We start from the raw sequence: 27363 nt of genomic DNA, 5'->3' as shown, positions 1-27363 counted from the left end.
TGTCGTCTCCAGTCATCTCTCCTCATTCATCATCTACTTGGTCCCTGGGAGGTCTGAATTTGCAATTCCTGATCAAGACACTGCCCTTCCAGTCAACCAGTCCAAGGTGAGATTTGCTTTCCTGGGCTGCAGTATTCCACCTTTGACTCTTTGGAGTGAAGAGTTGTCTACAAAAGTGATATTGCCCCACCTTCTACCTGCCTAGTGGATCCTGCTTTATTTCTGTGTGTTTCCTTCCATTCAGTTGAGGTCCTAAGGTTGTTAGTTGTCCTGAGTTCAATTGATATTCCAAGGTTGCTACTTACTCTAGGGTTTCCCTAATCCTCCCTGCTGTGGGTTATACACCCTCACTGTTAGTCAAGAAGCCATTCACATTCTCATCCAGACCAATGATCATCGTGTTGAAGGAACAGGGCAGAGTCATGTGCTTTCAGACACACCCCTCTAGTTAACAATTCCAAATTCATTTAGTCATCCAAAAACTATGAATCCGTCTGTTGTACTACTCCCTGGTTCTCCTCTCTCGAACATTTCCTCAAAAGCATCAGGAGACACCAATCCCCTGCACTGTTCTTGTTTCTCTGCCCAGAGAGCCCTGGGAAAGAAGGCAGGAGGCAGGAGTATTCCAGGCAGGGATTGAGGGGTGAGCTAAAGACATTGATAACTTACCCCTCTCTTGGTTACAAGCTACCCTCCTCCATCGCTGAAGCCTGCAGGAATCCCCAGGAGGGTCACTGCTGTCTCCTTGCAGCTTCCAGCCCCTCCTGCCCTCTGGCCCTCCCACAGTTCCTCAGATCCCAGACAGTCACTGGGAGATCATGTCACAGGGCCCTCACTTCCCTAGGATGTCCCTGTAAAGAAACTAACTGGTCCCAGGCCAGCACCACACCCTTGCTGACTCCTGTGCCCCCCTCCATGGTGTTTGTAGCCTAAGCATGATTCTCTGTGACAGAGAAGAAGAAGCCAATTTACAGAGGAGTTGCTGCACTGTATTCTCCTCCTCTTGGGCCACCTATGTCTTTGTCCTGACCTCTAGCATAATTCCTGAATCATTCCCCATCTTCAGAGCAAGTCCTATAGGGTGAAAGGGCACCTTAAATAGGTGAGGATCAAATCCTGCTGCCTTGCTGTGCAGATAAGTGACTCAGCCCCTCAGATCAGTCTCCTCATCTGTTCAAGAGAGATGAGGGTATGGCCAGTGTGCTGACTCCCCTCTGTGTGCCACCCCACCAGAGAGACCCACCATCCCTGTGTGCCTGAGACTGAGTGGTTTCAGAGAACACAAGATTTTCAGTGCTAAGACACAGACGGTCCCTAGGAAGACCGGGATCGTTGGTCACCCTCCAGCTCTACCCAGATCTGCTTTTTGCAGATCTGCCCCATGTCCTGGGAGGCTGATCCCACGGATGGTACTCCTGAGCAGCTCTCCCCTCCAGCTTTAGCTCAGGTTCAGCCTATGGGAGGTGCCTGCAGGAGATCCTCCCTCTCAGACAGTGGGAAGAAAGAGAGGCAGGGGTATTTGTTTCTCACTCCTTCTCTGCTTTGGCTCCAGCTGTCCCTGGGTTCCAGTGACACCCATGCTCCTCCTTGTCCCTTCAGGCCAAGGTGAGGTAGGAACACCTACCCAACTGCTGGCCTCTGACACCCTTCCTGGGACCCTGTCCACATCTTATAAGTATTCCCTGCATTAAAGTCTCTCGTTGGAGCCATCTGGGGTAACTTCTGCTGGGTGTGTGGTAAGGATTAAATTCTATACCCTGTCTGAAGGGGATCCAGCTCAGTGGCCTATCCAGGGTGAGTGCTCAGCAAGGTGTTTACTGTTATCATCATGCCAATTTCTAGCCATTACTTTTTTTACCTGGGTGAGTTAGAAGGTGTTCTGGACTTGTAGGTAGGGAAGTTTCAGTGTGGGTCCTGACTCTTAATTACTGAGAATATGGCCTTGGGCAAATCCCTTCATCCCCCTGAACTTCAGCTTCCTCATCCCTGAAATGAGGTTCATAACTGTGACCCCTTCTGTGACTGTTGACTGGTGGGCATTTTAAATCTGTGCCTGGTGTCCAAAGAGGTGGTAGTGGTGTGAGACCTTCCCTGTGGCCTTTACTGCCCTATGAGCAAGATGAAGACCCCTCTTCACCGCCCCTCCCAAAGACATACATCTGGATGAGGAGATGCTGCTTCTCTGTCCTTGCTTGTTCTCAAGTAAGCATGGATGACAAATGTGACACAGGTCAATTTCGGAAGTTTCTGTCTTGGCCTCTGGGCCTGCGGCAGCCCCTTCCCTCATCCTTTCCATCTGGCAGGTGGAGAGGACGATGTGACGTGTGGGTTTCTGCCCGCTCCCCAGTCGGCACAGCTTCCCATCTGTGAAACAGGGATGCCTCAGCATGCCCTCATTCCTCTGTGCTAATTGAAGCTGACTTGGAGCAGCAATGTTTGAGCACTGCCAGTGTGTCTCCCAGGGAGGTGTGGAGAGAACAAAGGGTGCAGGACATAACGCTGGTTTAGAAAACACCCTTCTCGAGTCAAATGGCCCTGATGTGGCCGGTAGGTATGATGATTAGCATAGTACACACTTAGAATCCTGAGATTTCTTCCAGCTCTGAGATTCTGAGTCTTTGGTGTCCCCTACTATCATACTCAATGGCCCGTTGCATTAGTTTCTGTTAAGAGTGCCCTGCCTTGTATCATTATTTGATCACTTTGGTTGCAAGTTGTACAAATTCAGGTCCACCTTGTGAATTTTATTTTATTTATTTGTTTTTTAAAGATTCTATTCACTCATTTGAGAGAGAGAGAGAACACAAGTGGGAGGGGGGAGGGGCAGAGGGAGAAGGAGAAGCAGACTCCCCGCTGAGCAGGGAGCCCAACACGGGGCTCGACCCCAGGACCCCAGGATCGTGCCCCGAGGCGAAAGCAGACACCCAACCAACTGAGCCACCCAGGCACTCCACTACTTTGTGAATTTTAAAAAAGGGGTATATGGGTTCTTATAACTAAACTTGTACGTCTTCAGGCAAAGTCAGATCCAGGGACACCAACTCTGATGCTACCAATTTGTATGCCTCCAGCTGTCAGCTGTGGTTTCTTCTGTATCTCCTCATGATATTTAAAGATGCTAAGCTTATGTATCACCAGCTCAGAGACCCCAAAGAAAGCAAGTGCCCTTTGCTCAGGAGCTCCAGCCAACCTCCTGAGATTAGGCTTGTTGAACTTGACCAATCAAGCTTGGATCATGTGCCCATTCCTAACCAATCACCATGGCCAGGGCTGTGTGATGACCTGATTAACTGGATTAACTGGGTCTGCTGCCAAATCTGGCATGAGAGGGGGACAGGCCCTCCAGAACCACCAGGCATATTAAGAGGTTGGACCTGATGACTCGAAAACCATTCTAAGGTCTAATATGTGAAGCTTTTATGATTCTTATATGTTCACTTCTTGGGCAACATAGCACTGTCCTTGAGAACTAGACTACTCGAGTTCAAGTGCTGGCTGCCCTACTTTCTGGCTGTGTGAACTTGAGCAAGTTACTCAACTTCCCTGAGCTGCAGTTTTCTCATCTGCAAAATTAGAATAAAAATTTTGTCTACCTTGGAGACATGCTGTGAGATTAAACAGTGAAGATTAAACAATCTATTGCAAAGTGGTAAGAACAGGGTCTGTCACATAACAAATTCTCTGTGGGTGTGATTGGTGCTAGGGATTCCAAGATAAACCAATTAGACCTGCACCCTGCCTTTATGGAGTACATAGTCTGGGGCAGGCTGGGGTTCTTCTAATCAACACATACTGATTGAGACTTAGAGATGAATTGAATGAGTGATTATAATAGAGACTGGTAAGTGTGAGAGCCCAGAGGATTACCTAATGGGAGCTTCCAGAACTGAGGATTAGCAGGTGAATTTGAAAGTGGGAAGGATGTACCTGGCAGAGAGAACAGCAAATACAAAAGCCTGGAGACAAGACTGGATATACTGCCTTGAGGAAGTAAAAGTTTGAGCATGGCTAGAGGCTGGCACTTGAGGGTGGGTGGGGAAGTAGGGGTGGCAATGGCCTGGGGGAATAGCCATGGTGAGGCTGGAGAGGGCAATAGGTGACACATTGCCTATCCAGGGTCTTGCAGGCTCTTGTAGGAATCTGAGCTTCAGCTCAGGGGCTGTGCAGACCCCCTGAAGAAATTTCTATTTTGTTTAATTTTTAAAATTATTTTTAACAGCTTTTGTGAGGTATAACTGATGTATGATACACTGTGCATATTTAAGTGTACAATTTGATAAATTTTGTCATGTGTATACACTAATGAAACCATCACCTCTATCAGTAATGAATATATCCATCATTTCCAAGGTTTCCTTGTGTCCCTTTGTTGTCCCCTGTCTGTGGTCATTCCCACCTCCTCCATCCCCAGTGAACTACTAATCTGCTTTCTGTCACCATAAATTATTAACTTACATTTTCTAGAAATTTATATAAATGGAATGATACAGTTTGCACTTTTTTTGGTGATGGGGGCTGGCTTTATTCATTCAACACAATCATTTTAATATTCCTCCATACTGTAGCAATAATATTTCATTTCTTTTTGTTCCAATGGAGTAGTATTCTATTGTAGGAATATATCACAGCTTGTTATCTGTTCAGCTAGAGATGAGTAGTTGGGTTGCTTCCACTTTGGGAATATTACAAATAATAATTCTGTGAACATTTATGTGCAAATCTTTGTGTGGACATGTATTTTTCTTTCTCCTGGGTAAATACTTAGAGTGAAATGGCTGGATGATATCGTAGGTGTGTAATAAACTTTTTTTTTATTATGTTATGTTAATCACCATACATTACATCATTAGTTTTTGATGTAGTGTTCCATGATTCATTGTTTGCGTATAACACCCAGTGCTCCATTCAGTACATGCCCTCTTTAATACCCATCACCAGGCTAACCCATCCCCCCACCCCCTCCCCTCTAGAACCCTCAATTTGTTTCTCAGAGTCCATAGTCTCTCATGGTTCGTCTCCCCCTCCGATTTCTGCCCCCTTCATTTTTCCCTTCCTGCTATCTTCTTCTTCTTTTTTTTTTTTAACATATAATGTATTATTTGTTTCAGAGGTACAGGTCTGTGATTCAACAGTCTTACACAATTCACAGCACTTACCATAGCACATACCTTCCCCAGTGTCTATCACCCAGCCACCCCATCCCTCCCACCCCCCACCACTCCAGCAACCCTCAGTTTGTTTCCTGAGATTGAGAATTCCTCATATCACTGAGGTCATAAAAGAAAGAACAAGAACCATGTGATCCTCTCAATAGATGCAGAAAAAGCATTTTACAAAGTACGGCATCCTTTCTTGATCAAAACTCTTCAGAATATAGGGATAGAGGGTACATACTTCAATATCATAAAAGCCATCTATGAAAAACCCACAGCAAATATCATTCTCAATGGGGAAAAAGGTCAGGAACACGGTCGGGATGTCCACTATCATCACTGCTATTCAACATAGTATTAGAAGTCCTAGCCACAGCAATCAGACAACAAAAAGAAATAAAAGGCATCCGAATTGGCACAGAAGTCAAACTGTCACTCTTTGCAGATGATATGATACTTTATGTGGAAAACCCAAAAGACTCCACCCCAAAACTGCTAGAACTCATACAGGAATTCAGTAAAGTGGCAGGATATAAAATCAATGCACAGAAATCAGTGGCATTCCTATACACCAACAACAAGATAGAAGAAAGAAAAATTAAGGAGTCAATCCCATTTATAACTGCACCCAAAACCATAAGATACCTAGGAATAAATCTAACCAAAGAGGCAAAGAATCTGTACTTAGAAAACTATAAAATACTCATGAAAGAAATACACGGAGAAATGGAAAAACGTTCCATGCTCATGGATTGGAAGAACAAATATTGTGAAGATGTAATAAACTTTTTAAGAAACTGCTCAATTGTTTTCCAAAGTGCTGGTACCATTTTACGTTCCCACCAGCAGGTTTTGAAAATTCCAATTGTGTCACATCCTCACCAACACTTGGTATCATGAGACTTTTTTGCTTTAGTTGTTCCAACACTTGGGTAGTGGTTTTAATTTGCCTTTTCCTCCTGACCAATAATGTTGAGTATCTTTCCAAATGTATAGTTGCCATCTATATATCTTTGGCGAAGTGTCTGTTCAGACCTTTCCCCCATTTCGTACTGGGTTGGTCCTTACTTTTGAACATTCTTTATATCTTCTGGATACTTATCCTTGATCATACCTATAGTTTGCAGATATTTTCTCTGAGTCCATGACTTGACTTTTCATTTTCTTAGCAATATCTTTCAAAGAGCAGAAAGTGAAGTTTTGATGAGGTCCAATTTATCAACTTGTTCTTTCATGAATACTGTTTTTGGCAGTGTATCTAGATTTGCCTAGATCTGTGCATATGGTAGCGGAGCTGTTCTCCAGTTTCTGTCCCTTGTTCCATCAGTTATTGAGAGAGAGGTCCTGCAATCTCCAACTATGATGTGAATTTGTCTGTTTCTGCTAGTATTTCCATCAGTTTTTGCTTTGTGTATTTTAAGCCCTCTTCCTAGGAGCTTAAACATTTATGATTGTTATGCCCTCTTGATGAATTGACTCCTTTATCATTGTGAAAAGACCTTCTTTTTCCCTGCTAATATTCTTTGCTCTGAAATTCACTTTGTCTAATATTCATGTAGCCACTCCAGTATTTGATTAGTGTCAGCCTGGTATATCTTTTTTCCTTTTTTTTTTTTTTTTTTTTTTTGCTTTTGACATATTTGTGACTTTATGTTTAAGTGCATTTCTTGTATGCTGCATATAGTTGTGTCTGGCTTTTTAATCTTGTTTGACAATCTGCCTTTTAATTGAGGGGCTTAGACCACTTAACATTTATTGAGATCATAGGTACAGTTAGCTTTAAATCTCTCATCCTGCCATTCATTCTATCTGTTCTTTGTTTCCTTTTTCCTCTTTTCTGCTCTCTTTCGAATTGATGGAATGTCTGATTCTATATTATTTCCTTTGTTGGTTTATCAGCTCTAATTATTTGCTTTGTTGATTTAGTAGGTGTCTTTGGGATTTATAGATCTTGAACTTATCCCAGCCTATCGTCAAGTGATATCACTTTTTTTAAGATTTTATTTATTTATTTGACAGAGAGAGAGAGACAGCGAGAGAGGGAACACAGGCAGGGGAAGTGAGAGAGGGAGAAACAGGCTTCCCACTGAGCAGGGAGCCCGATGCGGGGCTTGATCCCAGGACCCCGGGATCATGACCTGAGCCGAAGGCAGACGCTTAACAGCTGAGCCACCCAGGTGCCCCAAGTGATATCACTTTACACACAGTATACCTTATAACAGTGGACTTCTGTTTTCCTCCTCTGGGCCTTCGTACTGTTGTCATGCACTTTACTTCTGTGTATAAGCACCACACTATTTTGTTATTTAAACAATCAATATCTTTTATAAAGTTTTGAATAGTTTTTAAAAACTTATATATTTGCCTATGTGGTTCCCATTTACAATGCTCTTTATTCCTTGTATCTGTATTCCCATCTGGTATCATTTTCCTTCTGTCTGAAAGACTTTCTTTAACATTTCTTATAGTACAACTCTGCTGATAATTAATTCTTTTGGGTTTTATATGTCTGGAAATGTCTTTATTTTGCCTTTGTTTTTTGAAAGATATTTTTGCTCATAGGTTTACAGTTCCCTTCTTTCTGTATTTTAAAGATATTGCCCCCACTGTGTTCTCATTTACATTGTTTCCAATGAGAAATCTGTCATCATTACCTCTGTTTCTCTGTATATAATGTATCTTTTTTTTCCTGGCTGCTTTCAAGATTTTCTCTTTATCACTTGTTTAAAGAAATTTAATTTTGCTGAACTTTGGTATAGTTTTCTTTATGTTTCTTGTGCTTAAGTTTCAGTGGGATTGTTGGGGGGGGTGATGTTTATAGTTTTGATCAGATGTTGGAAATGTTTCAGCCATTAGTTCATCAAGTACTTTTTCTGTGCTCCCTCCCCTTCTTTCTTTTGAGAATTCCAGGTACAAGGGTGCGAGGCCACTTACTGATGTCCCACAGCTCACCAATGCTCTGTTCAGTTTTTTATTCTCTCTTCTCATTGTGTTCTGTTTCAGATAGTTTCTATTACTGATTTCAAGTTCACTGGTCCTTCCTTTCACACTGTCTGATCTGCTGCTGGTCTTACTCAGTGTCTTGTTCATTTCACACATTATCGTTTTCATCTCTAGAGGTTGACTAATGCCTTTTTTATATCTTATCTCTATTTGACTTTGTGAGTATATGGAATCCAGTTATAATAACTGTTACTATGTCCTTATCTACCCATCCTAACATCTGGGTTAGTTTTGATTGAGTGACCATCTCACTGTGATTATAATTTCCTACTTCTTTGCATGCCTGATCATTTTTAATTGGATTCTAGACACTGTCTTTTACCTTTGTGGGTGCTAGATATTGTTGTATCCCTATCAGTGTTCTTGAGCTTTGTCTGAGATGCAGTTAAGCTACTCAGAGGCAGTTTGACTTGGAGGGGGGAGGGGTCTTGCTTTGCATATTTGTTAGGTGAGACCAGAGCAGTGCTCATTTCAAGACCAGTTACTCACCCTTACTGAGGCAAGACCCTACTGGGTGCTTGACTCAATGTTCCATGAATCCAGAGGGTTGCCAGTCTGGCTGGTGACAGCAGGCCTTGTTCCTTTTACCCTGTCAGATGATTCTTTTTCTGGCCTCTTCATACCCAGGCCAGATCAGTACTCAACTGAATACTGGAGGGGATCCATCTCCTGATCTCCAGAGATCTCGCTCTACACTTTTCTCATCTCTCCAGTCCTCTGCCCTGGACTCTCAGCTCTGTCTCCTCAATTCAAGGAGCCCACTGGTTTCTACCTGGGTTCTCCCATCCTGGGCTATGACCTGGAAACCTCTCAGGCAGTAAGCTGGGGCAGTCACTAGGATCACCTCTTATTTGCCACCTCTCAGTTATCACTGACCATCATTGTCTGATGTCCCACTGCAAACAAGTTAGTTCTGTATGTTTTGCCCATTTTCAGGTTTTTTGCAAATGCAAGAGTAAACTGGTTTCTGTTACTCCATCTTGGCTGGAAGCAGAAGTCCCTTGATCAGTTTAAATCAGGAAAGCAATGGACCAGCTTCACCTTTTAGAACAATCCCTGTTTCTAGAAGTTCTTCCTAACCTCCCTGGGGTCTTAGGCACCTGGGCCCGTCTGCCCGAGTGAACTCATTTTCCCAGCCTCCTCCAGCCCAGAAAGGTGGTGTGGGCATGAAGCCAGCCCTTCACGACCAGCCCTGTACATTTCCTGGGAAGTGGCCCAGCCTCCCCCACTGTCACCTCACATTTTTTGTCTGCAGGTCCCTGGCACTCAGAGGCAGGGAGCGTTTGGGTGAGTGAAGCCACTTGTCACTGTGTTGGCAAGAGCAGGGAAGTTGATGCCAGGACAGCATTTAAGGGCCACAGGAAGAGAAATTAGCCTTTACATTAGAACAGCACTTCTGTATCAGGCTCATCCACATCCTGACCCTTGTGGGGTCAGCAGGTCAAGGACTTTTATCCCTTTCTTAGGGGCTATAGTTGTAGGAGGTCACACAGATGTTAAGTGGCATACTTTGTGTGTCTGAGTACCTGTGCAGGTTTTGAGGCCCAAAGTGGCTCTGCGGGGTCCCCTGGCCTTGCCCATGTCCCTAGGAGGCCCAGCAAGAAGGCCTGGGAGTGACTCAGAGCCACTGCCATAGCTTTCTTGCAGGCAGGAATCTCTCTGAGCTGAGGGCCGAGGAGCACTCAGTGAAACAGCCCCCCAGGGGGCCACTTGCAGAGGCCTGCTTTGCCTGGTCGGAGCGGCAGGGATCAATGAGGACGGCCGAGAGGGCGCCATCCTTGTCAGGGAAGAGCAGAGCTTTATGGAAGGATGCCTGTGGATGCTGTGTCGTCACTGCATGTAAAATGCTACCTGGGAGGAGCTGGTGGAATTTTCCACCAAGGCCAAATCACAGACTATGCTAGACAGCAGCCTCCGATTCTTGTCTGTCCCTGCAATCCCAAGTGCTCAGAACACTGGAGAGTTTGGGGGGAAGGGCTAAGGTGGGCTTCAGAGTCTCAGGACAGGGCAAGAAATGGCACGTGAGTACAGTGGAGAAACTTCACCACTGTACACAGCTAAGAGCCAGAAAGTCGTATTGCCTTGTGTCCTCAGGATGTCATTGGTGAAGGGAGGGGGACCACATGTGGCTTTCAGAGCTGCTTCCAGATTACTTGTCCTACAGCACTAACCACGAAAACTCTAAACCACAGCCTCCAAACTGGAGGTCTTCAGGCTAATCCTGTGGACACATGTCTAATTTTGTGTACATTGCATTATCCTGCCTGCTGGTTTGAACTGGAATTAGTTGCCAAAATCCCCAAATTGAGTGATGTCATGGAAAAATCTGGATTTCCAACTTCTCTTGAAAATGTAGAAGCCCAGGCAACCGTGAGCTGAGTGGTGGCCACTCTCCAAGCTGCCCACCGCCCAGTCCCCACCATACCCTATTGCCTCCCACACCCCGAGGACAGTGGGTACTCACTGATTTCTGTGGACACTCAGCTCACAATCCTGGGAGTACTGGAAGGCCCTGTCCTCCATCAGATAGGGCTCGTCTTCATCTAGTTTCCATGTGAGGGGTCATCTCCCTCTCCTTTGTGACAGCCTCAAACTAAGTGACACATTGCTGTGTCTTCCTGGTATACCCAACTCAGACCTCCAAACCTCCAGACAAAGAGCCCTGGCTCCACATACAACGGGGCTTCCTCACCAAACCTGCCCCTTGAAGGAGTGATCTGAATCTCATTCCTAGGAAGAATGGAGCAGTTGTTATTCTGACAGAGGGCAAAGCCTTACACAAAAGGCATGGCATGTGGAGCTCTCGGTCCTAGGAGCTGCACAAGAGAGGTACTTGGTTGGGGGGGGCAAGGGTCCTTCTGGGTAAACTGGCTGGCCTGACAGGGGTCACGGTACAGAAGGCAATCATGTGTGCTTCCTTGAAGAGAACAGGCCATCCCTCTGAAGGCAGGGGGATGACTCACATGGCCTGTGCTGGGTTCTCTCAGCCTTCAAAGACCATGATTGGTGGCTCCAAAAGGGATGTTTTGTATTTTCTTTAGGTAGCAATGACCCCCCCCCCCCCAGCACATGTTTCCTCAAGGACACAGAGAGAAGGTCCTGGGACTCTTTGGCATTGGGAGATCGTTAAGCTGATTGGGGTCAGGGGCTGGTGTGGTGCATCTATAAGAGGCCATGAAAGGTGCACTTCTTGAGTGGGGGAGTGGGCCTCCCCTAGCAATATCGCCCAGGCTGAAATGGACGGAGCCCCCAGTAGGGTCACCTTGGGATACAGTGCTATGTTAGATATTGAAGCCATGGAAGCCAAGGTATTGCCATGCAGCCATCACGGCCAGCTAACCTTGAGTTGGCTACAAGCAGGTCACATGGCCTCAGCTGCCTTGAGCATGAGGAGGGAACATTTCACCTGCAGGTGCAAGTAACAGAACATATAAGGAAGTACGAAAGTAGTAAATGCCTCGTAGTGGAAGCTCCCCAGGTTGATTCAGTAAGATCCAGTGCCATCTCATTGTGTCAGCCTCATGGCTGCAAAATGGCTGCCATTGCTTCAAGCCTTACCTCCTCACAGGGAAGCATCCAAAGATAGGAAGAAGAGGGCAAGGAAGAAGGGCTCTCCTTGTACCTCTGTCTTTGTACTGGGAAGGGAAACCTTTTCTGGGATCCCTCCAGCAGAAGTCTTAAAGAATGGGTCAAAAGGGACGCTTAGCTGGGAGGGAGTGTGGGAAAGTGAGTGTCAGTCATTTCCTGTCTCTGCTATGTCTTGACAGCATGGAGAAGGGGAAGAGAAAGGTTATTGGGTGGACAACAACCAGGCTACCCTGCCACAACTGTAGAGTAGAGTCTGGACTGAGAATCTCAGGGGGCTGCTGGCAGATGCCCAAGAATACACATTGTCTAAGCTTTGTTCCTTAGGGTTATTGTTCCAGAAAGTGTTAGAATATTAAAGGTTAAGTTAGTCTACCTCCCCTGGCAAGTTTCCAGTTTTTCTTGCCCACCCAGTGGCCCCTATGAAGAGCCAGTGGTTCCATGTTGTGTCCTCATTTCATTACAATCCCCATCCCCATATCTTACCCTCAGGAAAGAAGGCATTTGATTTGAACAAATTCATGCTAAGTTGTTAAGGCTGATAGGGCTCAGTCTTGGTCCATGTCTATGAACAAACAAGGGCTTGTTGACCTCAAAGAATGAATCATCAATCAATATTAGGTTTCCAGAGGGTGGGATTTGGAAAAGAAAAATATATTGCTTCTGGGGAGGGGTAGCAAATATGGGATGGAGGGAATCCTATCCTATGTTATTCCATCATTGCACAGCAGGAATATTTAGGAAGCAGGAGTAGGGTAGAAGTAGCATTTATAGAGCATACAAGTATGTTAATTCATTTAATTCTCACAGTGACCCTGTAAGATAGTGATTAGAATTCCTGCCTTATAGATGAGGAGAGAGAAGCTCAGGGAGGCTATGTCATTCCGCCAAGGTCACACAGCTGGAAAGCAGCAGATTAAGGGTTCCAACACCAGGCCCATATTGCTCAGGGTCCCTGGTCCTAACCAGCCCCTGCATATCCTTGCCTTTTATCATCTTCATTTCAAGGGGCCCTGACTCACCCAGGGCCTCTGAGGGCCCAGTCAGAAATCACACAAAGACATTACTACCTGCATCTGAATGCCCTTATTTTCCCCAGGAGCCCACAGCTCCCAGTGGGGCCAAGCCTCATGGCAGTGCTATGCCCTTCAGTCAGCCAGCATGGGGAGGAGGAGAACAGGAGAGCTGGTCAGGGGGGCAGAGGTGAGCAGCAGGTCTAAAGGGCCTCACTGTCCCTGGGCTGTCATAGCACAAGGGCCCAGTGACATTGGGGGGACCAAGCCAGGACCTCAATGTCCGAGACTTTGCAGGGCCTTGTCACCTGAGCCACCTGCAGGGGGCCTGGCAGAGCATCTTCTTTAGATGCAAAAAGAGGATTAGGAGAGAGGAAGGGACCCATCAATGCCCAGTGTCCCTGTGTGGCAGGGCCAGAGCTCAAAGCCAGGCCCTCCGACTCATTCAGTTCTCATTCCAGCTTATCATAGTCTCAGAGTATTTCATCAGAGATTTATGAAGCACCTGCTTCAGGCCAGGCCCTGGGGTAACCAGGGTGAGAGCAAGGCAAGGTCCCTGTTCCCACTGGGCCTCTGAACAATGACAGCTAGTGTGGAGGGACACTCTTGAAACCAACCAAACAAAAAAATCATCTGCTGGTTGGAGTCTGTCCAAGGCTGCTGCCCACTGCTCATGAAGCACAGAGAGGGAAAGGATATTCCTGAGATCACACAGCAAGATAGTGGCTGAGCCAGGCCTCCAAACCGAGTCTCCCGATCCAAGCAGGGGAACTCTTGGGCCTACTTCACATTAACTTCAAAGTCCATTTTCTTTTCTGGATGTGGGACAATATTTTGGTTTTGGGCACAGACCACTTCGGGTGAGAAATACAGCCCTCCTGAGACTTTTCCTATAAGAAACATGCTGGGAAATTGACAGCATGTCTTCCGAAGAGTGGTCTGCGATTTCAATCCTGAAGCTACGTCTGACATGGAGCCACGTCTCCTCCTTGTTGCTCAGATTGCAGGGGACCCAGTGCTTCCCCTGTAAGGGAGGCCAAGCACATCATTCATGGTGTCTGGAGCCCTGGGTTCTCTTCTGGGCTGCCAGGCCCTGTGCAGGACCAGCCTGGGGGTGGGAGTGGGGTCTGTCCACGGTGTCTACAGTAGCGCCTTGGCAAAGACCCTCTCTCCCAAAGCCTGGACCTCCAGGAGCCCGTCCCAGTTAACCTGGAGCTTGGGTACCACTGATTCAACAGGAGGCAGAGTGATCAACAGCACAGGCTTTACTGCTGGATGGAGCTGGATCTGAATCCTGGCTCTGCCACTTGCCACCTGTGTGACCTGGGGCAAGTCACTTCACCTGTCTGAGCTTCAGGAGTCCTTATCTATGAAATATAATATTAATAATATTCACAAGCAGACTTGTAGTACAACTATCTTCCTATCTGAGGTTCCTATAGGTAGGAAAGTCGGAATTCCACTTGGTTATTAATAGTAATGTTAAATACAACAAATCAACATGTAGTTCAACTGAATTAAGAAACAGAAAATTCTGGGTAACAACAAATTTGGCAAATGCTTTTCCCTTCTGATTTATGCCTAGGTTAATTTTTTACATTTTTAACAAGTGTTTATATATAGCATTTACTAAGTGGCAAACTCTGTGCTAAGCGCTATACAAATATTGACTCATTTAATCCTTGCAGCCACTCTCTGAGGCAGATACTATTTTCCAGACTTACAGATGAGGAAACTGAGGCACAGAGTAAGTAACTTGCACCAGGATATGCACCTGACCCATGGCAAGGCTGGGCTGCCAATCCAATCCGTGTGGCCTAGGAGCTGTGCACATCACCACTTACTCCCCTCCTTTTCAGCTTTATTCCTTCTGAAACACATTTTCCATGTACAGTTGATCAGCTCAAAGGAAGAACACATCCTTTGTCTACCCAAGGACATAGTCGAGAGACTGTGTCATTGGGAGATAAAAGGCATGGAATCAAATCCCCACTCTGTCTCCTGCTCAGCTGTGTGATGCTGGCAAGTAATTCCCCCCACCCCTGGGTCTCACTGTCCTCATCTCTAAACTGGGCTACTGTCACCACCTACCTCTCAATTAGAGGGAAGTGAAATCAGCCATGGATGTGAAGTCTTTCTAGAGTCTTAAATGCACTGTTTGGGGCTTGGGGAAGTTAAATAGTCAGGATCATAAAGCTGGTTTTCACTAAAAAGTGTCCAGCACCTGCGAGTTGCCTTCCATTGTCTATGAAGATCCAGGAGACTCACAGTGAAACCGGCAAGCAAACAGCAGCCCCCGCCCACCCCCGCCATGGCAAGTGGTCATCCCATCCCATCCCACCCCTGGCCCTGCCTGAACTCTTTGTCCAGGATTCAGGTGTGTTTACAATCAGATGCTAAAAGGCACAGCCCTCCCTCAATGCACAGCATCGATACCCATGTGGGTCGTAAGAGGATTTCTGCCTTTTGTTGCTTGGCAATATTTTGTTTAAATGAACTTATGCCAGGGATTAATATAGTTTGTGAGTTTAACTGCTTACTTGGCAGGAAGGGGAAAATGAACAGAGTTTGAAGAAATCTGGTGTGAAAACAGTTTTTAGAATGCGGGTGTGCAGATGAAGCTTAGGGGTGTGGGATGTGGAGCTGGACTCCGGAGAAAGCGCCCCTGGTTTTCATCCCCGCTGGGCTACTTCCCAACTGTGGGACCCTCCACCTGCTACCATCTCCTCGGACAAATAGCAGCGCCTACCACGGGGTGGGGAGGCGAGATGGTGCCTGTGGCAAGATGGCACAATGCCAGATATGCAGCACACGCTCAGGAAATAAAGAGTCAGTGCCCTGAGCCGGCTCTGCATCCCGTGCCCCAGCACCCAAAGGGGGGCACATTAGCACACGGGAGGCCTTCAGTGAAAATGTGTCAAGTCAGCCAATGAGTGGTAAATATAGTCAATCCTCATTCTTCACAGATTCCATGTTATTTATTAAATTCACCTACTTACTGAAATTTATTTGTAACCCCAAAATCAATACTCAGGGTGCTTTTGCAGTCATTTGAAGATATGTGCAGAGCAGTGAAAATTTTGACTCCCCCTAATGTGCAAGTTCCCAGCTGAGGCTGAACAAGGTGTCACTCCACCTTCTGGTTTCAGCTCTTGTATGGAAACAACTGGGCTTTTTTGCGGTCTACTTGGTGCCATGTTTTTCACGTTTTTGCACTTTTTGTTGGTGACTTGGCTGTTTAAAAGGGCCCCCAAGTGCAATGCTAAAGTGCTGTCTAGGGTTCCCAAGCCCAGAAGGTTGTGGTGCATCTTGTGGAGAAAATGCATGTGTTAGAAGATGTTCATTCAGGCATGAGGTACAGTGCTATTGGCAGTGAATTTAGTGTTAACAAATCTGCAGTAGATATTAAATAAGAAACGCTCATAAAACAAAGTTCTGTACTGACCAGCTGATGAAAATACTATGAAGAGAGGTTCTCAGGAACCTCACCCTACATTTTCCCTGGGAGCAGTGGTTGGCTATTCACTAATTCAGTGTTCATGGAGACTTTATAGGACCTGCCTTGGTCCATGGGGCTGAGATTGAGTTTTAGTGTCTTGAGGGACCACATTGAAAGGGGACAGGGGAAGTCCTAATAGACCTCACAGGCACACTCCCCTGCATGTTAATTATTTGCCAAAGCTTGGATGAGAGCTGTTCCCGGCTGCTATCCACTCTTTGGCCACCACCCGGTCTGGGACACCATTGTCTCTTGTCTGGACACTGGCATGACTGCCTCACTGCTGTCAGCCTCCCCTCTGGGCTTCCTATATCCATTCTCTACATTGCAGTGACCGGTCCCCTTACTCTTCGACTTTATGCCCTTTAATGGCTTCCCATTTTCCCCAGGAAAAAACCGAAAGCCCTGCTGTGGCCCATGAGTTTCTGGGTGGTCAGGCCCCTGTCCACATCTTCAGCTTTATCTGATACCACACTGCCCCATGCTTTGTGCTCCAGTCACACTGGCTGCCTCTCTGATCCTTGAACACACTGCACCCCTGCTGCTACATGGCCTTTGCACTTGCTAAACCTCTCTCCCTGTCCCATTACCCACTCCCCCACCTCCAACACCTATACCTGCTCACAGCCTGTGTGCCCTTCAGGTCTCAGCTCCCGTCACTTTCCTGACAACCCTGCCCCAGAACAAAGTGGTCTCCATGATGTAGCCACCACCCCCATTACCCTTTCCCCTTCACAGAACATATCTCAGTGATGTTTCACATTTACTTGAATGACCATTTGGTAAATAATCATCTCCCAGACTTTCAACTCTACAAGATCAGACATCAGGGCTGCCTTGGCTCACCACTGAGTCCCCAGAGCAGAGGAGAGGGCCTGGCACAGTGTAGATGCTCAATAAACTTAGTAAGTGAGCAAACAGCCTTTCCCATGTTGCCCGTGGGGGCAAATCCTACTGGACAAGATCCAGGCTCTCCCTTGCAGTTCACAGATTGGAAGGACTATGAGCTAACATCTGTGGAGCCCAGCCACATACATGGATGATCTTTAATTTTCACAGCCATCCAACAAAGTAGAGAGCTAGCTAATACGTCCCCATACTGGAAGAAAATGATGATAAGGCTCAGAGAGATGGGATAAGTGGCTCAAGGTTGCATAAGTAAGGGGCACCTGGGTGCTCAGTTGGTTAAGTGTCTGCCTTCAGCTCAGGTCATGATCTCTGGGTCCTGGGATCGAGTCCCATGTCAGGCTCTTTGCTCAGTGGGGAGTCTGCTTCTCCATCTTGCTCTTCCCCTTCATCCCATTCATGCTCCGTCTCTCTCTCTCTCTCTCTCTCTCTCATAAATAAAATAAAATCTTTAAAAAAAAAAGATTGCATAGTTAAGAAGGGTCATGGGCAGGATTTGCACCCAGGCCTGGCTGACCTGTGGTCTGAGCCTCCCCCTCTAGCCCTTACATTGTCTTCTCACCTTTGGGCTGTCCACACCCTGCACATGACAGTTGTATGTGTGAATGGATCCATCATTTAGGGGACTGAGGACTTGACCTCATGTCACCAGCCTTTCTGATGTCTTCTCATTTGAATACACTAGTCTTAAAAGCAGAGCAAGATGGAATATACTGGTTTCAAAGGCACTGTGGATTCTATTCTCAGGGGCTACTTGAGCACATCACTTTGTGCCTTTAGCACATCACTTTGCCGAAAGGTGCTCACCTCTTAAGGAAGCCAAGTCCAACTGATGGATGCCGTGCCTGCTGGCAGCACTGGACATGGTCTAGGATGCTTTGGCTTCTGGTAGTTCCTGGGGGGTCCACAGGATGCTGAGACAGTAGGACTCGTTGGATTCAACCCCTTTATTTTACACATGGGGAAACAGGCCCAGGATAGGGAGGGAATTCATCCAAGATCAGAGAGTTTCAAAAGCAAAATGAAAAGCTGAGGCTCTGGCCTCCCTGGGCAGTATTGCTCATCTTTGCCTTGAGGTCAAGAAATGCCAGGAAAATGTTTGTTCTCTACCAGTCTATTATGGTATCTGAAATTTCACCATTAATTCTTTTGTCTTAGAGAAATTTTTGCTAGTTCTCTAACAGAATGAAAATACCCTTGGATGGGTTGAAGAGAGGAGGGATACCCTAAGTCATCAGCCAAACAATTTATTCATTCATGTCTTCATCCATCCATCTATCCCCTTGTCTCTCCATCTGTATTTCCATCCTTACCTGACTCTCCATCCATCCATCCATCCATCCACCCATCCACCCCATGGCTCTCCCATCCATTCACCCATCCATCCATCCAACCCCTCCCCTTCTCTTTCCATCTATATCTCCATGTACCCACTTATCTGTCTTTCCCCTCACCCATTTACCCACCCACCCACCCACCCCTTTTACCAGATTCCCATTGAACACCAATTCTGTGAATGGCTACATGGAATAAAAAGATGAAGAGTCTCAGTTCTAGTCTCTGCAGAGCCCCCCGTACCCTGGAGGCAGCAGATCTGTAAAGCCACATTTCTCCTGCACTGTGAGGACCACACTAAGGGAGGTGTTGACAGCTTGGCTTTACAAAGAAGAGATGACCAAGCAGAAAGTGTCTGGAGACCCTGGGCCTGAGTGCATCACCCCAGCTCTTGCTCTTCATTGGCTGTGTATCCTTGGGTAAGGCCCTTCCCATCTGGACTCAGCGTACCCATCTTTGATGTGGGCAGGTGGACTCAATGAATGTTTCCCAGACTCAGTCATTCATATACCTCCCTCCACATCTGTAGATGAGATCGCCTGTACTGAAAAGTACTTAATGTTTTTATTCAAACGAGCTCCTTTTTTTAACCAAAATACATTTTAGGATGAAGCCTTATTGATACCATAAATGGAAAAAAAATGGTAACAGCTGTCATAAATAGAAAGTAACTGTAAAAATACTTGAAAAAGGAAGGCAAACTGCTAATGCTGTTAAATTCTACATAGACCTTGCTTCTCAGCGATGGAGGCCAGCTCTCCTTGGTTAATAGAGAACTTAGCAAACTCTGGAGAGGTGTTAAATGTAAGCTAGGACCCAACAGAGACTCTCCCCTTGGAATAGCCATTCCTTGGGGAGAAGCTTCCTTGCAGTCTGCTTCAAAATCAAGGAGTGGCGGTGGAGGTAGAGGCTACTCCTGCCCCAAAGCAGGAAACTGCTTTGGAAGCATCAGGCCGGGTGCCGTCCTGGCCACTTTCTTCTAAGCCCTCCCAATATGCCCTGGGCCCGGCCTCTCTTGAGAACTCACACCTCCCCTTCAAGCCTCCCGGGAGCCAAGGGTCAGGCCATGAGCCGGATTCTGTAACTCAAACCAGGTGGTATCTGCTTCAAATCCTGACCGAGGAGGGAAACCAATATGGAAATCTGAAGCTGTCCCGTTCCAGAGCTTGGCGAGAGTCAGGTGCTGCCTGTCACTTGGAGAGGGCCCTGACCCATTCTAATCTTACCTTCTGCCACCAGACTCCTCCACCACATCTCCACCACCCCTCATCCTTGACCCAGGCTCCCCAAAGCCCACGACAGTGTAGAGTCCCCAGCCTGTAGCCTTTCTGAATTTCCCTGTGGCATTAATAGGTATGATCAGAAAACGGTGTCTCTCACTCATGCCAAGGCCTAAAGTGCCCAAGTAAGTCTTCACACCCTTGGAAGATGGGTGGCCTGGTGGATGGAGCCAGAAGACACAGGTTTGGGTTGTGTTGTGCTCTGATGGCTCCCTGCACGTCCTTACCTCTGAGTTTCTGGTTGCTGCTGAGCCTCCTCCAGCAATACTGACTTCAAGGGTATTATTTACTGGAAAAAAATGTTCCATTTTCGATTCAGATTTCAGAAGGATATTTGAAATCTTAAAGCTGCTGCCAGCTCTGTTGAGGGACACAAAAAAGCCCACTTTCTCATCTAGCCTTGGCTCCAGCCTGGGGCCATGGCAGAGAGAGGTCATCTTTGCACCAACCAGCCCCTACCCCCAGATCTGAAAGGCCACACCAGAATTGCCCAGAAGGGGGAAAACACAGCACTGGGCATTGCCTTAGAAAGTGCTTTTTCTCTCTAGTTAATAGTTATGGTCTCTTAGGCGGGTCGTGCAATTCTTTCTTTCCTTCTTCCCTTCCTCCCTCCCTCCCTCCCTCCCTCCCTCCCTCCCTTCCTTCCTTCCTTCCTTCCTTCCTTTCTTTCTTCTTTCCTTCCTTCCTTCCACCAGGGCTGGAGGAGGCAGGACATGAGCTAGAAAATCCAGAGCCCCTGGGACCTAATGACTTGTGACTTTATTGACTAAACAGAACTGAGAATCAGATATACCCTAATTGATGCCCAATTTGCAGAGAGAGAAGTTCAGGCTGGGCAAGACTTCCCACTGGAAATTAGTCCCTGAATTCACAAAGGGTGGAAGTACTTGGAAGTATATTTTCCAGGTCCCCTCTTCCGAGAAGCCTCCCCTGGTTGCTACCCCCAAGTCAAAATGATCCCTCCCCCAAAATTCTCACTCCAGGTGTTTTGTAGAACCATTTTACCCTTACTCCATTCTTTCTTGCAAATTTTGTGTTAGCCAGTGTGAGATCCTCACTACTTTATAAGCAGTTTGAGAGCAAAGCTGGTGGTTTATTCTTCTTTGCATGGTCAGCATTTTTCAGAAACTCACTGTGCACTGGACACGGTGCTCGGTGTTTTCCCTGCATCCTCTCCATTTTACCTTCACCACTGCCCCTCCCCCACAGTAGCTGTTTCTATCCCCATCTTACAGAAGAAAAAACTGAGGCTCAGGACGTTGAAGTGACTTGCTCAAGAAAACGGGCCAGTAAATGATGAAGCAGAGACTTGAATGTGGGCCCTTGTTTCCCTTTCTTGGCTGCTTGTGAAATTGGGCTGACTGAGTCGTAGATAATCCCACAGGCATGCTGCTGTCCTGGGGCAGTGACCCGAAGCCTGGTCTGTCCTGTCTCTGCAAGGCTGGGGTTGGAGCCCCCACATAGCAACCATGCTCCAAGCTCAGTCCTGTCTCAGCTTGTAGACTGTAAGAGGATCCAGGGTGTGAAGTGGGGTCACCTGCAATTTAGAAGGGCAGGAGGTGTAGACTGACAGCTGGCATGGTCTTCAGGCTCCCATACCCACTGCCCCTGTGCCCAGACTCACCCCAGGCCTTCTGGAGTCCTTGTCTCACTCCCCCTCATGTCACTCCAGAACTTTCCAGCTGGGGGGCTGCTGGTTTCCCCACCAATCACTCTCCATCTCAGCATTCACGTTTATTTGTGGGCAGAAAAAACCTGGACACAGAGTTCACAGCTGTTATTGGTATGGATGAAATTTTAACAGTGTTGACACTGAAGAACCATTCTCCCTGCAGTTCTGGTTTGGGCCAGGGGCTGGGGTCGGTCCCCTTTCTTCCGTAATTAAAAATTCACCAGCAAGGACAGCTTGCTCATCAATCTTTCATCTCAACAGTCTCTGTTGGAGAAGATGGGGGCACCACTGATGAGGCATGACTGGCTGCCCAGAGCTCCAGACCTTGCTACCATGTGCATGAGTTCAGGGCCTTGGGTGGGAAGCAGGTGGGTCCAGCTGAGCCTGGGGGGAAGCCCCTTGAACATCACCAGAAGGATACTGGGCATGACAGGTGGCCAGTGCTGAGCTTTCCACCTCCTATGACCTGAAGGCATTGGGGAGGGGCCAACAGAGGGTCAGAAAAGTGAATGTGTGGAATAAAATGGTCAGGAGGCATCTAAGTAACCACAGGGCTAGTCTTAGCCAATCAAAACTCAAAAGTTGCTAAGAGTAGATCCTAAATGTTCTCACTACAAAAAAGAAATGGTAATTATGGGACAGGATCTACAGATATACATGTTACTTAACCCCAGGGTGGCAATCATTCTACAACTTATAAGTGTATCAAATCAATGTGTTGTAACTTACACAATGTTATATGTCAATCATATCTCAAGCTGGAAATATAGATATGATACATCTTCCATGTTTTAGCCAAGTATAAAAAGTTAATGGAAACTCTCCAGTTAAAAAAAAAAAAACAACACCACAGCAAAAACAAACAAACAAAACCTTAATGGGATAATATGTGTGAGGACCTCAGCATAGGGCCAACCTAGAGAAAGCATCCTAGTCCCTGTTGCTAGTTATTGTAATTGTTGTCAATGTTGTTGCCTCTGTTCTAGAACTTACCTCCTGTGCTGGTTTAAGGCACATTAGGTAACTTCTCTGGGACTCAACTTCCTCATCTGTAACACGTGAATTCTAACAGTACCTGCCTCCGATAGCTGGGGTGAGGAGTAAATGAACTGGGGATCCCTCAGTGTTGTAAAATCACTATTGAGCACACCCAGCCTGACATCAGTCTCCTGGCCTGGTCAAGCCCTGGTGGGATAGGTTGGTGGGCGAACCAGACACTGGCTCTGCCACTTTCTGGCTGTGTGGCCTATGCAAGCCCACCCATCTCTTGGCCTCAGTTTCTCCATCTGTACAAAGCAGATGCCAGAGCAGGTGATCTCCTGAGTCAGTTCTGGTTCTCGCTTCTATGAAATTGTGCACATGGCTGCCTCTTGTCAGGCTCAAGTTTTTCCCAGAAGAGTTTTAGGGAGGGGAGTTCTCAGGTGACCACTTTGTCTCCATGACTGCTCTGTGTCAGCCTCATGCTTGTAGGTTCCCTGCAGCTCTGCTCCCGGACTCTGTGAACTCTGGGCTGGCTGTCTTTCCAGGAAGGGGACAGTCTGGTTCCATAGTGAGAGGAATTTGAAGAGTGTCCAGTGGAAGAGAACAGGCAGAGGTGGCAAGAGGACCTTAGGGCGTGGGCCGGGTTCCAGGTGCTGGGGGATGGCTGAGCAGGGCTCAGTCCAGGTGAGCAGAACAGAGAGATGTCAACTAATGAGTCGTTAGGGTGGCACTGAGCTCCTGACACTTGGTAGGACCTGGTTAGCCTTGGCTCAGATCCTGAAGGATGTGGGTCCTAAGGATGAACAGGGTATAGAGAGGCAGGGCCACTGTGCTGGACATCTGCCGCTTGCCCCTTGAGACCACTCTCCACCCTCTCCTCACTGCCCTGTGCCCTAGGAGATGACCTGTAGTCATCAGTGCACTTCCTCCCCTCTCTGGCTTCCTGTTGGCTTTAGCCAATGGGGAGCTCTAGCAGGATATAAAGTGAGGGGGCTGGGGAGAAATGTTAGGGTATTTAGTCTCAAGCTCTCTCCTTCAGGATCACCTTGGGGTGGCTGCTTGCCTTGACCCCAGGTGACAACTCCTGCCGGGCGTCCTCTCTGTGGCTGGGTCTAGAAACCATTCCCTCTTCCCACTCCCTAGAGGTGGTGGTAGCAGAATCCCCGCCTCTGCTCCCCCCAAGGAAACTGCACCACTCCTGCCCACACTTTTGTGAAGAGGTCCTTTATTAAGCCTTCAGGATCCTGCCTGGTTCAGCCCCCCAGAGCTGCAGAGCAAGGGTACTGGAAAGGGATGCAGGAGAGGAGGCAGCAGGGCCCCCACCAAAACCATGTCTGGAATCTGACTCCATTTTCTTACCCTTGATTACTCTGAGGGACCAACCTGGCATTCTCCCTCTAGACTTCTGGTTCATGTGTCTGGACCAGGAGAAGGGAAGGGAGGGGAGGGAGCCCAGGCCGGTCTGAAAGGGGAGCACACCTGGGCTGTGCAGTCCTGACAGCAGACCCCCCCCCCCAGCAGGGACGTCACCGGCAAGCACTCACGGGGGCCAGATAGGATGGGATTGGGGAGGATTTGTGGGCCCGAGCAAGCAGCTGACGTGGCTCCAGCCCATTGCTGGCCTGCTGGCCCATGGCCCAGAGGTGCAGCTGTCCCCAGAGGAGTCAGAAAGCCGGACTTGTGCATGAAATCCCTCAATTTCTAAATACCGGGATCAGTTCAAATATTAAATTTTAAACAACCAGATCTGAATCTGGCCACCGGTTTGTGACCTGGAAAATACAAGTCCCTCCGACAGACCTTTCTGATCTCTGTCTCGTTTGCTCGTAGGTTTCCCACACCCGGAGTGCAGACTGAGAGCAGCCCAGGAGATAGGTGAGTGTGAGAGCCAAAACCCCTGGTTCACCTGGAGGGACTCAGGGACCCACTCACACCTGGGCACATACTTCGGCACCATTATTGGACCCGGTTTAGAAATGCCTGATTTGCAGACCACGTGTCTGTACCACCTCCGCTCTCCCCACCCCTACTGCCCTGCCACCCCAGCCCTTCCTAACCCTCTTCCCAGCACCGGAGCTCTCAGCAGGCGCTCCCCAAAACCTGTGGGTAGCAGTGGAGGAGGAGGGAAGCCAGAAGCAGAGCTGAAGCTGCAGTTTGGGCCTATTTCCTGAATGTGATTTCCCCACTTCCCAGTCCCACATAGGGCCTGTGTGTGACCACTGTACCTCGGTGTGATATTCTGCCAAAATACAGGTGCGCCTGGATTAATATATGGTCTTTTGCAGTAAAAAGCAATATTCTTGTGTGGGTTACAGGGCTATCATATCAGTCATTCATACTTTAGTATCTTTTAATGCCATCTGATTATTTTTTGGTCACTACCTTGCTGGGGTCAGCCACACTGAGGGGTTTTTTGATTTTGGAATTGAGAAGGAAGAGCCCTGCACAGAGGCTGGGGCAGCCAGGGTAGGGCCAGGGGCAACAAGGGTCTGGGGGTCTGCCGAGGACGTTTCTGGTAGCTTAGTGACTATGTGGAGCTGGCTCTGGGAGTGCCATCTTTGGCCCCTCTCCTGGGTGGGTAAGTCCTCTGGGGTCTGTGACCTTTACCACCCGGGGAAAGCATGCCCTCAACTCTAAATCATCTGTTTACAAACATTTGGAGACCAAGCCCCTTGCTTGAGGGACTGTCTGGGAGTTCTCTGGAACAAGCCAGCTTGATTCCCTGCCAATGGCCTGGGCCGCTACTTCCCCAGCGTCCTGGGAGAAATCATCCTTCCTCTGGGTGGCTGTGTGTGGAGCTGGCTTCACTCCTAGGTGGAATCAGCAGTTGCCCCAGGGTATGATCGGATAGAGCGTGTTCGGATAGAGCCCTCCCTACCCAACATCCCCTCCCGCCCACTTGTCACACTGCCCAAATCACCATCTGGGTCACTCTTTGGGAGAGGATGAGGAAGAAGCTTTGGAAACTTCCATCAAAATGACAACTGAAGGTTAGTAGTGGTTATTTCCAAATTGTGAGATGATACGCAATTTGAGTTTTCTGTGTTTTCCATTTTATGTATCAAACACATGCTACTTTGATATTCCCCCCACCACCACCCCCGGATGCTATCCAGGGTGGTCTAGTGACCCAAGGTTTCTTGCGTTCATTGTAGAAATTATCTGACCAGATTGGCTCCAGCCAGTAGCTGGGCCTCAGGGAACTGGGATGTGGGACAGGTAAATTTTGATGGAGAAGCAAAAGGTGAAGCTGGGGAAGGATTAAGGAGCTGTCAGAGGTGAACATGGTCTCCTCCGATTCTGCTGCAGTGGTGAGCTAGAGAGCCAAATCATGACCTTTTTTTTGAAAATAAAGTGGACTTGGTTTGTTCCCTCAGTCAAAGCCCCACCTTCTTCCCTTTCCTTGCTAAGTAAGCAGGCTCTCACTTGAAGGGAAACTTCATTGTAGCCAGGGATGGACGTCACTCTGTTGCATTGACTATGGCCAGATAAGCTAGGTTTTCTTTATTCTTTCTTTCTTTTCTTTTTTTTTTTTTTAAGATGTCTAAAATTACAATACAGACTCTAGGGAGCTTTCAATATGTGTGGTCAGAAATTGATAAATTCCCTAAAGTGGCATAACTTACTAGAGAGTTTTAAGAATTTTTAAAAGTTTCCTCTTTCAGAATGTAAGTAACCAGTAATTCCACTTCTGGGAAATTTGCCCTGAGGAAATAGCCTAAGATGTGTACAAAGATTTATCTACAAGGATGCTTATCACAGCATTATTTATGTTTGTCAAAAAATAGAAAACAGTGTGTGTATCCAGCAGCGGGGGATTGGGGGAGCCCATTTTGGCACATGCAGATAGTGGAAGATTCTGGGCAGCCACTGAATATGGTTTGAGATGAATTTTTAATAATGTAGGGGAAAATGGTCATGTTTCAGTGTTATGTGAAAAGACGATTTGCCAAAATTTATCCTGACTACATTTTTTAAAAAATGGGTAGAAAGAAACAAGTAAGCAAGGTAGAGAGCAGAGAAAGAAAGAAGATTGGAGAAACAGATACCAAAGTGTGTGTATGTCGAGGGGTTAACAGGTGACCTATTTTCTGCTTTGTGCTTTTCTGCATTTCTAATTTCCCACAGTGGAATGTTCATTGTTTCTCAAAGAGCAGTTACAATTAAGAAAAAATTCTCTATCCCCCACCCGGGTGTGTGTGTGTGTGTGTGTGTGTGTGTGTACATTTTGTCAGTCTGCTGTATAGAAAAAAATTGTTATATTGTTACTTTTCATTCTAAAGCATTCTTTTCCTTATAACATTTTTTTAAACTAAAACCAATGTCAGTGCCACATAATGCTCTTCCATCCCTTGAACTGTGGTTCTTTTTTTTTTTTTTTTTAATTTTTTTTTAAGATTTTATTTATTTATTTGACAGAGACACAGCGAGAGAGAGAGGGAACACAAGCAGGGGGAGTGGGAGAGGGAGAAGCAGGCTTCTTGCTGAGCAGGGAGCCCGATGCGGGGCTCGATCCCAGGACCCCGGGATCATGACCTGAGCTGAAGGCAGCCGCTTAACGACCGAGCCACCCAGGCGCCCCTTGAACTGTGGTTCTGAGAGAGCTGGTTTTGGGGGCTGTATTAGTTTATTAAGACAGGCATAATAAAATACCACAGACAGAGTGGCTTAGACAATGGAAGTTAATTATCTCACAGTTGTGGAGGCCAGAAGTCTGAGATCAAGGTGTCAGCAGGTTTGGTTTCTTCTGAGGTCTCTCTCCTTGGCTAGATGGCTGCCTTCTCCCTGTGTCCTCATATGGTTAGTCATACCTCTGTCTGCATTGTCTGTGTCCTAATCTCCCCCTTTTTTTTAAGGTGAATTTAATTTTTTTATTATTAACATATAATGTATTATTTGTTTCAGGGGTACAGGTCTGTGATTCATCAGTCTCACA

The 27363-nt window shown here is 47.0% G+C and overlaps 1 protein-coding gene across 1 annotated transcript in view; it reads left to right on the top strand.

The window, feature by feature from the left end:
• ATP2B2 (ATPase plasma membrane Ca2+ transporting 2) overlaps nucleotides 1–27363 on the top strand; it is a 373717-nt gene that overhangs the window by 58788 nt on the left and 287566 nt on the right. Inside the window, exon 2 of the mRNA XM_032411924.1 lies at nucleotides 24258–24302. The gene's annotated coding sequence lies outside the window, so the exon portion shown is untranslated. The remainder of the gene's footprint in view (nucleotides 1–24257; nucleotides 24303–27363) is intronic.

This window comes from Phoca vitulina, unplaced genomic scaffold (genome assembly GCF_004348235.1).
Source record: "Phoca vitulina isolate PV1807 unplaced genomic scaffold, GSC_HSeal_1.0 scaffold13, whole genome shotgun sequence".
NCBI classification, from domain to species: Eukaryota; Metazoa; Chordata; class Mammalia; order Carnivora; family Phocidae; genus Phoca; species Phoca vitulina.
This window is presented reverse-complemented; position numbering and strand designations above follow the sequence as displayed.